This window comes from Dromiciops gliroides, chromosome 1 (assembly GCF_019393635.1).
Source record: "Dromiciops gliroides isolate mDroGli1 chromosome 1, mDroGli1.pri, whole genome shotgun sequence".
NCBI lineage: Eukaryota > Metazoa > Chordata > Mammalia > Microbiotheria > Microbiotheriidae > Dromiciops > Dromiciops gliroides.
The window spans coordinates 121,482,594-121,497,985 of NC_057861.1; the positions used below are offsets into that span (position 1 = coordinate 121,482,594).

The following is a 15,392-nucleotide window of genomic DNA, read 5'->3' on the forward strand; positions in this document are numbered from 1 at the left end:
AGCTGTATTACCAACTATTAAATAAGGTCAAGAAAATTATTTTTAAGTAGACAATGAATTAGGTGTTCTTTAAGGGACTTTTCCACCCTAGAAATTATAATATTGACCTACTAGTCTTAAAGTGATGAGACTAGCTCAAGATTACCCAATGTTGTAAGAATCTAATGCCTAGTTTTTATGTTTTCATTCAGTGTGTCAAAATAACATTATCATCATTAGTAGCAGTAGTATTTGATAGAGCACTTTAAGGTTTTCAAGCCTCTTACTAATATTAGCTTATTTTATCCTTAAAACATCCCTAGACGGTAGGACCTATTATTATTCTCATTTTAAAGATGAGGGAACAGATGAGGCAAAGAGACTTGCCTAGCATAACATAGCTAGTAAGTGTTGGATGCCAGTTATAAACTAAGGTCTTCTTGCTTCCAATCTTAAAATGACATTCTTTTTGCCTCAACAGCAATAATGGACTCATATAATATACATCTTTTGAAAGAAGCAGCAAAAATGTACTTATAAAATTTTAGTCTAGCATCACAGACCCACTTGTTCTTATAGGAGAGTAAGAAATGATGACAAATAGAAAAAAAAGAAAAAAAATTTATATTAGGTAAAGGATGTAAAAAGGAAAGCAATGTTGTAAAGGCCAAAGTTGTGAGAGTACCAGCCTACTGAATCTGAGTTATCTGAAGGAGGGGGAATGACAAAAATTTGGAAAAATAAATCTCAGAAATTATAGGGGCCAAAAATGGCAAATAGGCTCCCAGTTGACCTTTATGTCTAAAATGCACACATTTAGAACATCCACAAAGAGGACATTGATAGGGAAAACTCATTCTATCTCAAACAATATTCATAAAAAGACCTCATATATTTGCCCTAATGTAAATTATTGAAAGAGCAGAAAGCCAATGACCAGGCCCCTATACCCCAGGACAAGAAGCTTGTAATAGTGGCTCCTGTGCCCCAAGAGCAGACCTCAACTTTATAAGTTTAAAAATAGGCTACAGAGAGGCAGAGCCAAGATCTGCTAGGAAGCATGTGGTTATTTTCAGCAAGGCAGTGATCCAATATAACCCTGAAGGACTTATTAAAATTGCAATCCATCTACAGAGAAAGAACTGATAGTATCTGAAAACAGATGGAAACAATTTTTAAAAAAAAATTTGTTTTTGACAATTCCTTAATCTGAAGTTTTGGTTTTTGACTGTTTTCTCTCACAACTTAGCTAATATTGGAATGTTTTCCAAGACTATTCATGTATAGCTTATTTTGAAATGCTTGAGTTCTTGTGGGTTGGGGGTAGGAAGGGAGGAAGGAAGGGAAGTTGGAACACACAGTTTTAAAAAATTGATGTCAAAATTTGTTTTTACAAATATTTTGGGAAAAAGGCTACACTGTGAATAAGAAACACAAAAGGACCCATGCTACTGACAGCTTCTAGGTCAACAGGGAAGACCAAAAGACAAACTCAGCTGAGGATAATACTGTTAAAATGTCTGCATGTTTGGGGCAGCTAGGTGGCGCAGTGGATAGAGTACTGGCCTTGGATTCAGGATATCCTGAGTTCAAATCCAGCCTCAGACACTTAATACTTACTGTGTGACCCTGGGCAAATCACTTAACCTCAATTGCCTCACCCCCCCCCCCAAAAAAAAATAGTCTTCATGTTAAGCCTCAAGAGAGAAGATGGATTATTCTCAAGGCCTAAAAGCTTCCTTGGAAGAGCTCAAGAAGACTTTTAAAAATCAAATGAAAAAGGTAGAGGAAAGAATGTAAAAAGAAATGAGAGAAATGAGAGTTACATGAGAAAATAATGAACAAAAGAGACAACAAGGTAGAGCTAAGGTGGTGGAGAGAAGCCAGGAAGTTGCCTGAGCTCTACTAAGTTACCCTCAAAAACAACATTAAATCAAGCCTCTAAATGGATTCTGAAACTGCAGAACCTACAAAAAGACAGAGAATCACAATCTTCCAACTTGAGATAATTTAGAAGAATTAAGGAAAGGTCTGTCTCACTCAGTCAAAAGGGGAATGCAGCAGCTCAGAGTACAGCACAGCAGAGAGCACAGTGCAGCATGGAGTGGGTCAGGGCAAGTCAGCAAGAAGTTTTTGGCCACAGTGGAGCAACTGAGGCCCCTTGATCCTGGCTCAGGAAACTGGTGGTGCAGTAGGCCAGTTGTGACATCCATCAGCACCAGTGGAGAGGGCAGACTGCCAGGTGGAGCGCCACCCACAGGACAGGTGCGACCAGGCCTAGCCACCCCAATGCCTGGAGCAAGCACAGGGAGCAAGCCCATGGTGGTGAGAAATCCACAAGCCATAGAGGTTTCAGATTAGAAAGCCAGTGACACAGTCCCTATCCTCCAGCACAAAAAGCTTGAAACAGTGAACCTTGTGCCCTAGGAGTTGACCAAAACTTTTAAAAAACTAAGCTGCAATATGAGTAATAAACAGAAGAGGGCTCTTACTATTGAAAGCTTCTGTGTGGACAGGGAAGAGCAAAACAGAAACTCAGATAAGGACAATATTCTCAAATTACCTACATGCAGAACTTCAGAGGGAAAATGAATTGGTCTCAAGACCAAAAAGGCTTCTTGGAATAGCTCAACAAGGATTTTAAAAATCAATTGAGAGCCAAGATGGTGGAGAAAAGCCAATAAGTTGCTTGAAATCTCCTTCTATTCCCTCAAAAAGCACATTAAATCAAGCCTCTAGGGGTAGCTAGGTGGCGCAGTAGATAGAGCACCGGCCCTGGATTCAGGAGGACCTGAATTCAAATCCAGCCTCAGACACTTAACACTTCCTAGCTGTGTGACCCTTGGCAAGTCACTTAACCCCAATTGCCCTGCAAAAAAATCAAGCCTATGGGCAGATTCTGAAACTACAGAACCTGCAAAGAGATAGAGAAACACAGTCTTCCAACCAGAGATAATTTAGAAGACTTCAGGAAAGGTCCATCTCACTGGGGCAAAAGGGAGGTGCAGCACATGGCAGCCAGTGCTGAGGGGATCAGGGCACGTCAGCAGGAAGCTGTGGGCCACAGCTGAGCAACTGAGGCCCTTGGATCCTGGCTCAACAAGCTGGTGGTACAGCAGGACAGTAGCAAAAGCCACCTGCACCAGCTGGGAGGGCAGGTTGCCAACTGGAGGGCCACCCAAAGGAAAGGTGTGACTAGGTCTACTGATCCCAGTGTACAGCCAGCAAGGCCAGGGCAGTGAGAAATCCATAAGCCATAGAGGCCTCAGGGTAAAAAGCCAGTGACATAGGCCTTATAGCCCAGCACAAGAAGCTTGAAACAGGGACCCTGGTGCACCCAGAGCAGACCTCAACTTAAAAAAAAAAAAAAAGAAGAAGCTGCAGTATGAGTAAGAAACAAAAAAGAGCTTTCACCATTGAGAGCTACTGTACCAACAGGGAAGAGGCAAAAACAAACTCATATGAGGACAATACTCCCAAATTATCTACATGTGACACCTCAAGAGGGAAGATGAATTGGTCTCAAGAAGAAAAAACCTTCTTGAAAGAGCTCAAAAAGTATTTTAAAAATCGATTGGGAGGAATGGGGAAAAAAATGAAAGCAACACAAGAAAATTATGAAAAAATAATCAGCAGCTTGAAAAGGAAGCACAAAGATTGTGTAACGATTGGAATGACGCCACCTGCTGGAGACTTACTGTAGAAGAGTTCTGCCCATGAAGCGAAGGTCTTTGAGGGCAAGACCAGGAGTCAGGAAGTGACGCGGGCTAGTGGGAGGAGGAAGGAAGAGATTGGCGCTGACCCTGGGGCTCTTGCCTTTGGACTCTGGTGGAGAGCAGAGCTAGAAATGTGCTCTCCCTTTAATAGATAGGAATCTAGGCCTTTCTCTCTCTTTACCAAATTCTTATTCTCCTTAATAAATGCTTAAAAGTCTAACTCTTGCTAAAGCTTATAATTTATTGGCGACCACTCATTAGATATTTTAGAGAGACTAGCTAGAATTTTAGCCCTTAACAGATGGCTGACCACGAAGAGGAAAGCTAAACCTCAGTCTTCTGATCTTCTGGTTGGGTAAGAAATTTCCCCTCCCTCTCCTTTTAACTGCTAAGTACTGGCACTGGCATACTGGCTGTGTTTTCCCTTTAAATTTTTTCAAATGGACCTTTTAAACTCCCTAATTACCCTATTTTTGATTTTAGTCTGTTTAACCAGACAAATGGGAGATAAGATCATGTTAATGCTTTGTTTTTGTGGATTTTCTATTTTTCTTTTTATTTTTGTTAAAAGAGCCAGCAACTTACTCACACAAGGAAATATCTCTCCCTCTCCCAACCATGCTTTTTCAGAGAAACCTGAAGAGATTCCAGCAGCTTTTCCCAGTTCTAACACTAATTGTTGCTTTAATTTTGCATGCCTGGAGGCAATGACCCACCCTCTTGAAGCTTTTAATCCCCTAGCACCTGGAGGAAAAGTGGGGGAAGAGGAATCCAGGCCTGAGTTCAAAATCAAGTCTGATTCAAATTGTGCTGGTCCCTCCCCTCCTCTCCAAACCCCACCCTCTACTCCTCCCATGGCCAAGCCCATTGCTTCCCTGGCCTGGGAAGTCCAGAAATCTAATGCTCATGCGCAACTTTCTCTAACTACATTTGCAGCTTCAGGCTCAGCCCTTCCCCAGCCTGGCTGTGCTTCTGAGACAACCTTAAAAAGCCCTTTAAATTCCAGATATGCCCGTTTTGTTCGTGATTTTGCTAACCTGCTTTTGTCTTTAATTAGTAATATTATAAAGCATTTGTATGGTGAAAAGACTGACAGACAATATAGAGGGGTTAAAGAAGAAAAACTTAAGCTGAATAAGAATGACAATCATCACCATAGTTCAAGACTCCACTTCTTTTGCCATGGAAGGGTATATATTGTACAGAAATGTAGAAGTAAGCAACAAGGTATTGATATGAGTATTGGGGATTTTAGATATCAGAATCAAAAGTGTTCTGAATTCACTCAGAGTAATAGTATCAGTTCAGAGGTTACATAGGATTTCTATGTTATTATATATACATTTTGAAATTAATGGTATGGGTTTATTTTCATAGAGATTTTCATGCTTTTGAGATTGTGTCTTATACTTAGTTTCTAAAACAAGGAGAATATTTGTAAAAGCTTTTTATAGTCATGTGATCAAGTTTATATTTTATAATACTCTTATTGATATTAAGTTCATATTCATTTAGATTTCCTTAGTTTGAATTTCACTGTCTTTTATTGTTCCATGTGTATTTTCTTCTATTCATTTGTCTATCTAATTTTGAAACATTGCAAGATGGTTTTGATTTTATTATACAATGTTAATTCTAAGAGTATTGTGCTCCCATATTCTGAGTTGTTTGTTTTTGTTATTTTTTTTTCTCAACTGATTATTTGATCAAACTCTTTAAAGCATTTCCCTGGCAAATTGGTTGCCATGGCAAGTGTAAATTGATTCTAGAAGTATTATTTTTGATAAGCATATTCCAAAAAAAAAAAAAAAGAGGGGAACGTTTGTAAAAGTTTTCTTTTTTCAAAAAAAAAGTTTTTTCTTTGAGATTGTGTTGTGCTTTAACTTGTATTTAAATATGTTCAGATTTTTCAAAAAAGTAATTGTATACTAAGTTAAAAAAAGGGGTATTATTTGAAATTGTTGCATAATTATATATTATATTCTGAGTCAAGATGTATGCACATTTTTTGCAATCATTTATTATCCTCAACTTTTAAATCCATATGAGACTTGGATTATGGGAACTTATCATTTAAGACATTAATTGCCTTTATTCTGAGTTATCAGATGCCAGTTGGCCAAGATGCCATCCAATCACAAGAGGAATACATGCAAGAGCAGACACTGAACTGTCACATGAGGGGAGACATGCATGAAGTCAAGGTATGGCCGAGGGAACGGCTTTTGACTAATGTTGAGGTTGGATTCTCTTGGTTTAATATTTTATTTTATTTTTCCCCACAATATTGTACAGATGGCTGGAAGTATTCATCCCACCCATCTCACTCCTACACCTGGCTTCTATGCTCCCTCCTATATGCCTGATGCCATGGACAACTCAATCCCATGCATGTGATTAAGTCTGACTCAGTTTCCTCCAATATGTTCGGTGGCATGGACATATATTCCATCCACCTATTTTAAACCTGGCATACTGCATGGGCAGTATATATTGCTCAAGTGTGGGAATGCTCATATCCCATCATTTCTCTGTTCTTTTATGGTAACCCCCATAATTATCTCAGGTGTCATGATAAATACAGTGTTGAATTTGGCCTTGACACCTGTTACCAATTATATTAGATTTTTTAATTTCTCATAATGGCATGAGGATAATTAGGCAGATGATGCAAAAAGTGATAAAACAAAGATAAAAATTATTTTTATTAATTAATATTGCAGCAATTGTCTTCTCAATTACCCTCCATAAGGGGGGACTATAGTAATATTATAATTTTAAAGAATGTTTCAATTTTTGTTTTATTATATGTTTCATGTGTAACAACTAAGATTCTGAATTCCCTTAGACATGTTTTTGAGAACTTTCATTGTTTGATTTGATTATTGACAAAGCTATTTTAAGTTGTGTTAAGCTCAATTTTGTAGGAAATTTTCCTGGCTGATTAGCAGCATCCACACCTCAACCCCTGAAAAGACTTCCATTCCATGACTACACCTAGAGGACATCTGAGAAAAGACTTTCAGAGACTTTAAATGAACAGTTTTGATTTGTTGTTTTTGTTGTTTTTTTCTCTTTCTGTTATAATATACACCATCTGTAACATGTATTCTCTGCAGAGGCCCTCCCTTTGCAAGACTAATGTCAAAGCATCGGTTCATGAGGACAAAAAAAAATCGCCCCTCTGGACAAAACTTTCCTCTCTTCCTTTTCTATATTGTTGTTCACATATTATTAGTTAGCAATAGTTATTATATTGTTTTTACTGTTCCATCAAGGAAACATTTTGTTTCTTGAGGAACAACAGGGGGGACTGTAACGATTGGAATGACGCCACCTGCTGGAGACTTACTGTAGAAGAGTTCTGCCCATGAAGCGAAGGTCTTTGAGGGCAAGACCAGGAGTCAGGAAGTGATGCGGGCTAGTGGGAGGAGGAAGGAAGAGACTGGCGCTGACTCTGGGGCTCTTGCCTTTGGACTCTGGTGGAGAGCAGAGCTAGAAATGTGCTCTCCCTTTAATAGATAGGAATCTAGGCCTTTCTCTCTCTTTACCAAATTCTTATTCTCCTTAATAAATGCTTAAAAGTCTAACTCTTGCTAAAGCTTATAATATATTGGCGACCACTCATTAGATATTTTAGAGAGACTAGCTAGAATTTTAGCCCTTAACAATTGACTGAAGATAACAATTCCTTAAAAAATTCATCTGGCCAAATGGAAAAAAAGGTGCACTATCTCATTGAAGAACACAATGCCTTAAAAATTCAAATTGGACCGTTGGAAGATAATGACTTGATGAGACACCAGGTATCAGTCAAGCAGAATATAAAGAATGAAAAAATAAAATCTGAAATACCTCATTGGAAAGACAACTGACCTGGAAAACAGATCCAGGAGAGAAAAATTGAGAATCATTGGACTGCCTGAAAGCCATGATCAGAAAAAGAGTCAAGACACCATATTCCAGGAGATTATCAAGGAAAACTTCCCTGATATTATAGAATGAGAGGATAAAATTGTCACTGAAAGAATCCACTGATCACCTCCTGAAAGAGACCCCAAAAGGAAAACTCCAAGGAATATTGTAGCCAAATTCCAGAATTATCAGGTGAAGGAAAAAATACTCCAAGCAGCCAGAAAGAAGCAATTTAAATATCAAGGAGCCACAGTCAGGATTGCTCAGGACCTGGCAGCTTCAACATTAAAGGATTGCAAGGCTTGGAATATTATATTCTGTAAGGCAAAGGAGCTTGAATTGCAGCCAAGAATTTATTACCCAGCAAAAGTGATCATTCTATTTCAGGGGAAAAGATAGACATTCAATGAAATTGGGGACTTTCAAGGTTTTTTGGTGAAAAGACCATAACTGAATAGAAATTTGATTTTAACATACAGGACTCAAGGGCAGTTTAAAAAGGAAAACGGGGGGGGGGGGGGAAATGTCACTCAATAAGGTTAAACTCTTTACATCTCTACACAGGAAGATACTACTTATAACTTGAGAACTATATATGTATTTGGACAGACAGAAGGATTATACACAGAGGGTATAAATATAAACTATCTTTGATGTGATGATATCAAGAAAGTTAAGGGGTTAAAGAGGGATTTTATGGGGAGAAGAGGAAAGGGCATGTGGAATGGGGTGAATTACATCATATGGAGAGGTGAAAAAAAAAACTATTACAATAGAGGGAAATAAGGGAGGGGTGAAGATTATTTCAACCCTACTCTCACTAGATTTGAATGGGGATAGAAAGAAATATACCTTTTTCTCAGCAGTACATGGCACATTTTCAAAAATTGAGCATGTGTTATGGCACAAAAACATCATAGTCAAATGTAGAAAGGCAGAGGGAATAACATATGTTCATTTGGATAAAGAAACTTAGCTTATTCTTTAGGGAATTAAACGGGTAAGGGGAAAGGGGTAGGACTGATAGAAAGGAGGGTAAAAGCAATGGAGAAAAGCATGAGAAAAGTGAGGTGGGTGATGAAAAGGAAGAGCAGATTGGGGGAGACAGGGGTAAGAAGTAAGACATTGGTGAGGAGGAATAGGGTGAAAGAAGTGTGGAAATGTACAAAGGGGGTAAAAAGAATGGAGGGGAGTAGACAGTTAGTAATAATAACTGTCAATGTCAACGGGATGAACTCTGGCATAAAACATAAGTGAATAGCAGAGTGGATTAAAAACCAGAATCCTTGCTTACAAGGAACACATTTGAAACAGAGAGATACACATAGAGGAAAGGCAAAAGGCTGGAGCAGAATATATTATGCTTCAGCTAAATTCAAAAAAGCAGGAGTAAGCAATCCTTATCTCAGACAAAGCAAAGGCCAAAATAGATCTAATTAAAATAGATAAGAAACAAAACTAAATCTTGCTAAAAGGTACTATAGATAATGAAGTAATATCAATATTAAACATGTATGCACCAAGAGGTATATCATTCAAATTCTTAGAGGAGAAGTTAAATGAGTTACAAGAGGAAATAAACAGTAATACTATACTAGTGGGGGATCTGTATATTCTCCTCTCAGAATAAGAAAAATCTAGTCACAAAATAAATAAGAAAGAAGTGACAGAGGTGAATAGAATACTAGAAAAGTTAAACATGATAGATGTCTGTAGAAAATTGAATGGGGATAGAAAGAAATATACCTTTTTCTCAGCAGTACATGGCACATTTTCAAAAATTGACCATGTGTTATGGCACAAAAACATCATAGTCAAATGTAGAAAGGCAGAAATAGCAAATGCATCCTTCTCAGATCATGATGCAATAAAAATTACATGTAATAAAGAGCCATGGAAAGCTAGACAGAAAATCAATTGAAAATTAAATAATTTCATTCTAAAGAATAAGTGTATCAAACAACAAATCATAGAAACAATCAATAACTTCATCCAAGAGAATGACAATAAGGAGACAACATACCAAAATCTATGGGATACAGCCAAAGCAGTGCTTAGGGGAAATTTTATAGCTCTAAGTGCTTACATGAATAAAAAAGAGAAAGAGGAGATTAATGAATTGGGCATGCAACTTAAAAAGCTAGAAAAAGAACCAATTATAAATCCCCAATTAAATAGTAAATTAGAAATCCTGAAAATTAAAAAAAAATGAAAGCAAGAAAACTATAGAATTAATCAATAAATCAAAGAGTTGGTTTTATGAAAAAACCAATAAAATAGATAAAGCACTGGTTAATTTGATTAAAAAATAGAAAGAAGAAAACCAAATTACCAGTATCAAAAATGAACAGGGTGATTTTACCACCAATGAAGTGGAAACTAAAGCAATAATTAGGAACTATTTTGCCCAAATGTATGCCAATAAATTTAACAATCTAAATGATTTGGAGAAATATTTACAAAAAATACAAACTGCCCAGATTAACAGAACAGGAAATAAATTCCTCAAATAAGCCCATATTAGAAAAAGAAATTGAACAAGCCATTAATACATTCCCTAAGAAACTCCCCTCCCCAGGACCAAATGGGTTTACAGATGAATTCTACCAAACATTTAAAGAACAATTAATTCCAGTGTTATACAAATTATTTGCAAAATAGGTTAAGGAGTTCTACCAAATTTGTTTTATGACACAAATATGGTGGTGATATCAAAACCAGGCAGAGCAAAAACAGAGAAAGAAAATTATAAACCAATTCCCCTAATGAATAGTAATGCTAAAAATCTTAAATAAGATATTAGAAAGGTGATTACAGCAAGTGATCACCAGGATAATACACTATGACCAGGTGGGATTTATACCAGGAATGCAGGGCTGGTTCAACATTAGGAAAACCATTAAAATAATCAACCACATCAATAAGAAAACTAACCAAGGTCATACGATTATCTCAATAGATACAGAGAAAGCTTTTGACAAAATATAGCACCCATTCCTAATAAAACACTAGAGAGCTTAGGAATAAGTGGAGCTTTCCTTAAAATAATAAGCAGTATCTACCTAAAACCATCAGCAAGCAAAAGTTTCAGTGTGTACAGAATTATTTATTGTTATACTTTTTTGAAGGTTTTAGTTCTTTGAGAAACATTATTCCATAATCTGTAAATTGGAAGCTTGAAATAAAATGAATTCCCGATAAAACCAAAACCAAAATACTGTAAGAAAAGTTTTTTTAAAGAAGAAAACAATTAAACAAAATTAAATTAAAGTTTAACAGGGTATAGGCCACACACAAGAAACCTACAAATTCTGACCACTGAAAAACTTCTTAGGTTTTAAGAATTGACTTTTCAAATTGATTTTTCCCAAAAAAACATCCTGAATGACAGCAGTTCTGCTATCTATTCTTCAGTTTGTAGTACTATGAAGACGTCTTCACATGTAGAGTGAACATCTAAAAAGGGGCTATTTAAATGCAGAGTATCCACTTTTTCTGGTCTAAGAGGTAACAGCAACCATGGCCACCTTTGGAGCAGCTTCCTTCTTGGCATGATGTCTTTGTTATACTGCAACAGCTTTTGACTGGATGGATTTTGGAGACTCCATCATGTGCAGCAGTTCTAAATTAGCAATCTCCAACAACATTTCTGTGATTTTCCCCGATAAATTATTGTGCATGGTTAGAATGAGGGTGAATAAATGCTCTCCTAACATATGCTTCTGTTCCTGGGAAGAAGCAGCAGCCAGCATGGATGCTGTTAGGGGTTCTTGGCCTTGCACATGGCCTGCTGGCTGAGGCACCTGTGAAGACTGGATGTCTGGGTGAGGGCTTCAGACATTTGCAGCATATTGGTATGGAGGAATGGCTCTAGGTGAAAGAGCAGCTACTGAGGGTCTGGGAGATAAATTTGGCACAGCAGTGGGTACTCCCACTTGATGAGGTGTAGTAAAGAGACCTTGAGAAGCCTGGGCATTACTGGCTGGAGTTAGGTGGTGAAGAGTTGGGCCTGGCACAGACTGGCAAATGACATTTGGCACTACTTGAAAGCCTTGAGGTCTCCCACCTTGATGCCATTGAGGATTAGGTCTCATTTGGGCTATTTGATTAGGAGCATAATAATGAGGTCTATAATGATCCTGAGGCACTGCCACCATGAAGTACCCTCCAGGAGTTGGCTGAAACTGGTTCATGATTGTGTTGGCAGGGAGGACTCTCATTCTGGAAATATGCTGCATATACTGGTTGGTCAGGTGAACTTTTCTCTCTTATTTCCTTTGTCCAAAGCCCACAATGCACCCATTCATTTCTGCCACAGCTTTGGTCACCTCATCAGGGGAAGAGAAGCAGAAAAAAACAAACCCTTTACCTCACCCCTCCTTGAGCATCACCTTGGCACTGATAATTGATCCAAAAGGAGAAAATACCTTCCTTAATTTTTCCAGCATCAATGATGTCATCCAGGTTCTTAATATAGAGATTCACTCCCTGGTAGCAGCTAATTCCTGTTTCAGATGCTCAAATTTCCATTTTAATTCAGGCTGGTGTTCAACAATTTTTCTGTCCCCAGCTTACAAATACCATTTTCCCATTGATGTCTTTTCCATTCATTTCTTCAACTGCCTTGTTGGCATCCTCATGTTTTTCAAAACTCACAAAACCAAACTCTTTTTTATTTTCCAGTAGGGTCAGTCATCACTTTTACACTAAAAGTGTTATTGTATTTGCTGAAAACTTCTTTCAATCTTTCTCATCCATGCCATGACTGAAGTTTTTGACATATACATGGGTGAATTCCTGAGCTTTGGCACCCAGTTCTGCTTCCCGTTCTTTCCTTGACATGAACCTACCAACAAACACTCTGCTGTCGTTGAGAAGCATGCAGTTCATCTTCTTGATGGCCCTATTTGCAGCTTTCTGGATCTCAAAGTGCACAAATGTGTAGCCTTTAAAACCATTCTCATCACACACACATCCTTGCAGGACAAGGTGTTCCCAAATGCAGAAAAGGTGTCATAAAGTGCCTTGTTGTCTATAGATTTATCCAGATTTTTAATGAAAACATTTTCAACTCCTAATTTCCTCAAGGAGATATCCCGCTGAGACCACACGATGCAGATGGGTTTGCCTTTAATTACATCAAAGTTCAGCAGGGGTCCAGCTGGGCTGAACTTCTCATACAGCATGGCTTCAGTCACCCACATAGAGGAATGCCATGGGGTAACTGCTGGCAGTAGTGTTCATCTACCCACCCCTAATACCCTGAGCCCAGCCAGCAGTAACTCTTTCTGAACAAAGAGGGATGATGGACAGACATGTGAGTGGTGAACACAAAGATGATTGGGTGGTGCGGGCCAAAGGTCTCCTCTCTGGATGTTAGAGCTCTCATACCAAGACCGCAGTGAGGTGATCTCTGCTCCTGGTCTAGTCCTATCTTCTGCTTTGACTTGGAGGGCTTCTTTTATATATATATATATATGTGTGTGTGTGTGTGTGTGTGTGTGTGTGTGTGTGTATATATTTATTCATTCATTCATTCATTCATTTACTTATTTGTTCGTTTATTTATTTTTGGTGGGGGGAGGGGGCCTGAGGCCACGGAGTGCAGAGCCAAGGGGCAGGAAGGGGTGGGTGGGGGGAGAGAAAGAGAGAGAGAGAGAGAGAGAGCTATAATTTTCATGGTGGTAAAGAAGCAAAACTTAAACCTAAAGAGGTACCTATCAATTTAGGAAAGTGTGGCCAAATTATGGTATATGAATGAAATAAAACATTGTTTTGATATAAGGGAAAAAAAAAAAACCTCAGAGAAACTTTTATAAACTTATACAGAGTGAAGTGAGTAGATATAGTGGCACTTTTGAAATCGTTTATATTTAATCTCTCACTTTTTTTCTAAATTCAATATGTTGTATTCTAATTTTTTTTCTGAAAGAATGTGATTACTTATGATTGCATTGAGAATTGAAAACTAAAATGTAGGCTCATTTGCCTAATTACTTATTACTTGATTAAATCACAATTTTAATATATACTTAATACTTAAGTATTTTATCGTTATAATTTATCTTATATAAACTACTATTCTTATCTACATTTATATTTGTGAAACAAAAATTATAATAATTTTTCCAGGTCAAAATGTTACGCCTAAGAACCATAGAAAAAAAAATCCTATCATGCTCAGTAATGTTAGGATACTTACTTAACTCTGTAGGATCTGAGTAATCTATACAGGATGCTGATGAAAAATCTTTTCTATCCCCATGATGAAATATTCTAATAAAATATTAATAATTGGTTCCTTTATAGAACAACAAGTTGCTATAGAATTCTAGAGGTGACTTCGTTCCAAAGAAACAGTGCTAAATTGAATGGTGCTGCAGGTGTCCTTTTGCAGAAGAGGAAACATAAGTCATTGAAAAGTATTCAATTCAGTTAAATAAACAAAAATTTGTTTAACACATACTTTGCACCAGGTACAATCATAGCCAATGGAAATAAATAAACAAAATTGAAATAGTCTTGGTCCTTAAGGAACTTGTATATTCAATGGGAGGATGCAGCATATATGGATATAATTTTGTACCAAGTATATTAAAATGATGTCAAGCAACTTCAAGAAGAAGAGGAAATTGATAATTGGGGACTAAGAAAAGTTTCAGATAAGATTTATAATCTGAGCTACATTGTGAAATAAATTAGGTTTTATTTGAAGTGGAAGTGAAAAGGAAATGCATTATAGAAAAGGAGACTAGGGGCAGCTAGATGGCGCAGTGGATAGAGCACCGGCCCTGGAGTCAAGAGTACCTGAGTTCAAATCTGGCCTCAGACACTTAATACTTACTAGCTGAGCTGTGTGACCCTGGGCAAGTCACTTAACCCCAATTGCCTCACTAAAAAAAAAAGAAAAAAGAAAAAAAAAGAAAAGGAGGCTAAATGTGCAAAAACATGTAAGTGGGGAATTGGATATTGTGTATTGGGATCATTAAATAGAGTTATCCTGAAACAGAGATTATATTTGGGCAATAATGTGAAAAACGATGGGAAGACTAAACAGGAGCAAGCTTGTCAGGGCTCTAAATGCAATCATATGGTAATTTTACTTTATCCTTGAATGACAAAAGGGTGACCAGCTCCAAATGTTCTCCCTTCTTCTCAGACTTCCCGGCTTCTTGAGAAAGCTGTAACTTGATTTTGATTATTCAGGGGAGATTATGTAAATATTAGTCATATTGCAAAATAAAGCACAACAAACAAACAAATAAATAAATAAATGCATGAGTGAGCTGATAAATAAATGAATTAAAAATGGGTGAGTAAATAAATAAATGAAAGAAAGTATTCTTCAATCTGTATTCAGACTTCATCTTCTTTCTTTCTGGAATTGGATAGTATTTTTCATCATGGGTCCTTTGAAATTGTTTTGGATCACTCTTGACCAGAGCAGCTAAGTCTTTCACAGTTGATCATCCTGACAATGTCTTGGCAGAAGTTGATATGTGAAAGAGAACAAATGGTCATAGAGTGGGGGCAAATTAACATCTTTAACATAAAATCACAGGCCAAGAAGCATTCATGTCAACAACAGAGGAAAGACAAAAGTTGATGACAGATCATCCTCTTGTGAAGTAATCTGGAATGAATAGCTCCATTACTGCAAAAATGTAAAGCTCACCATGAAGTTTGGGGAAAGAATTAGAAATCACTTCTGGCCCTATAGGTAGTGGTGCTCTCTGTCATTATTGACACATACAAAGGAGAGGTTTTTAGCTATCCAAGTGA

The 15,392-nt window shown here is 37.4% G+C and overlaps 1 pseudogene; it reads right to left on the bottom strand.

The window, feature by feature from the left end:
* Window positions 1-11,110: 11,110 nt before the first annotated feature.
* On the bottom strand, window positions 11,111-12,854 carry LOC122736031 (annotated as a pseudogene).
* Window positions 12,855-15,392: the final 2,538 nt, after the last annotated feature.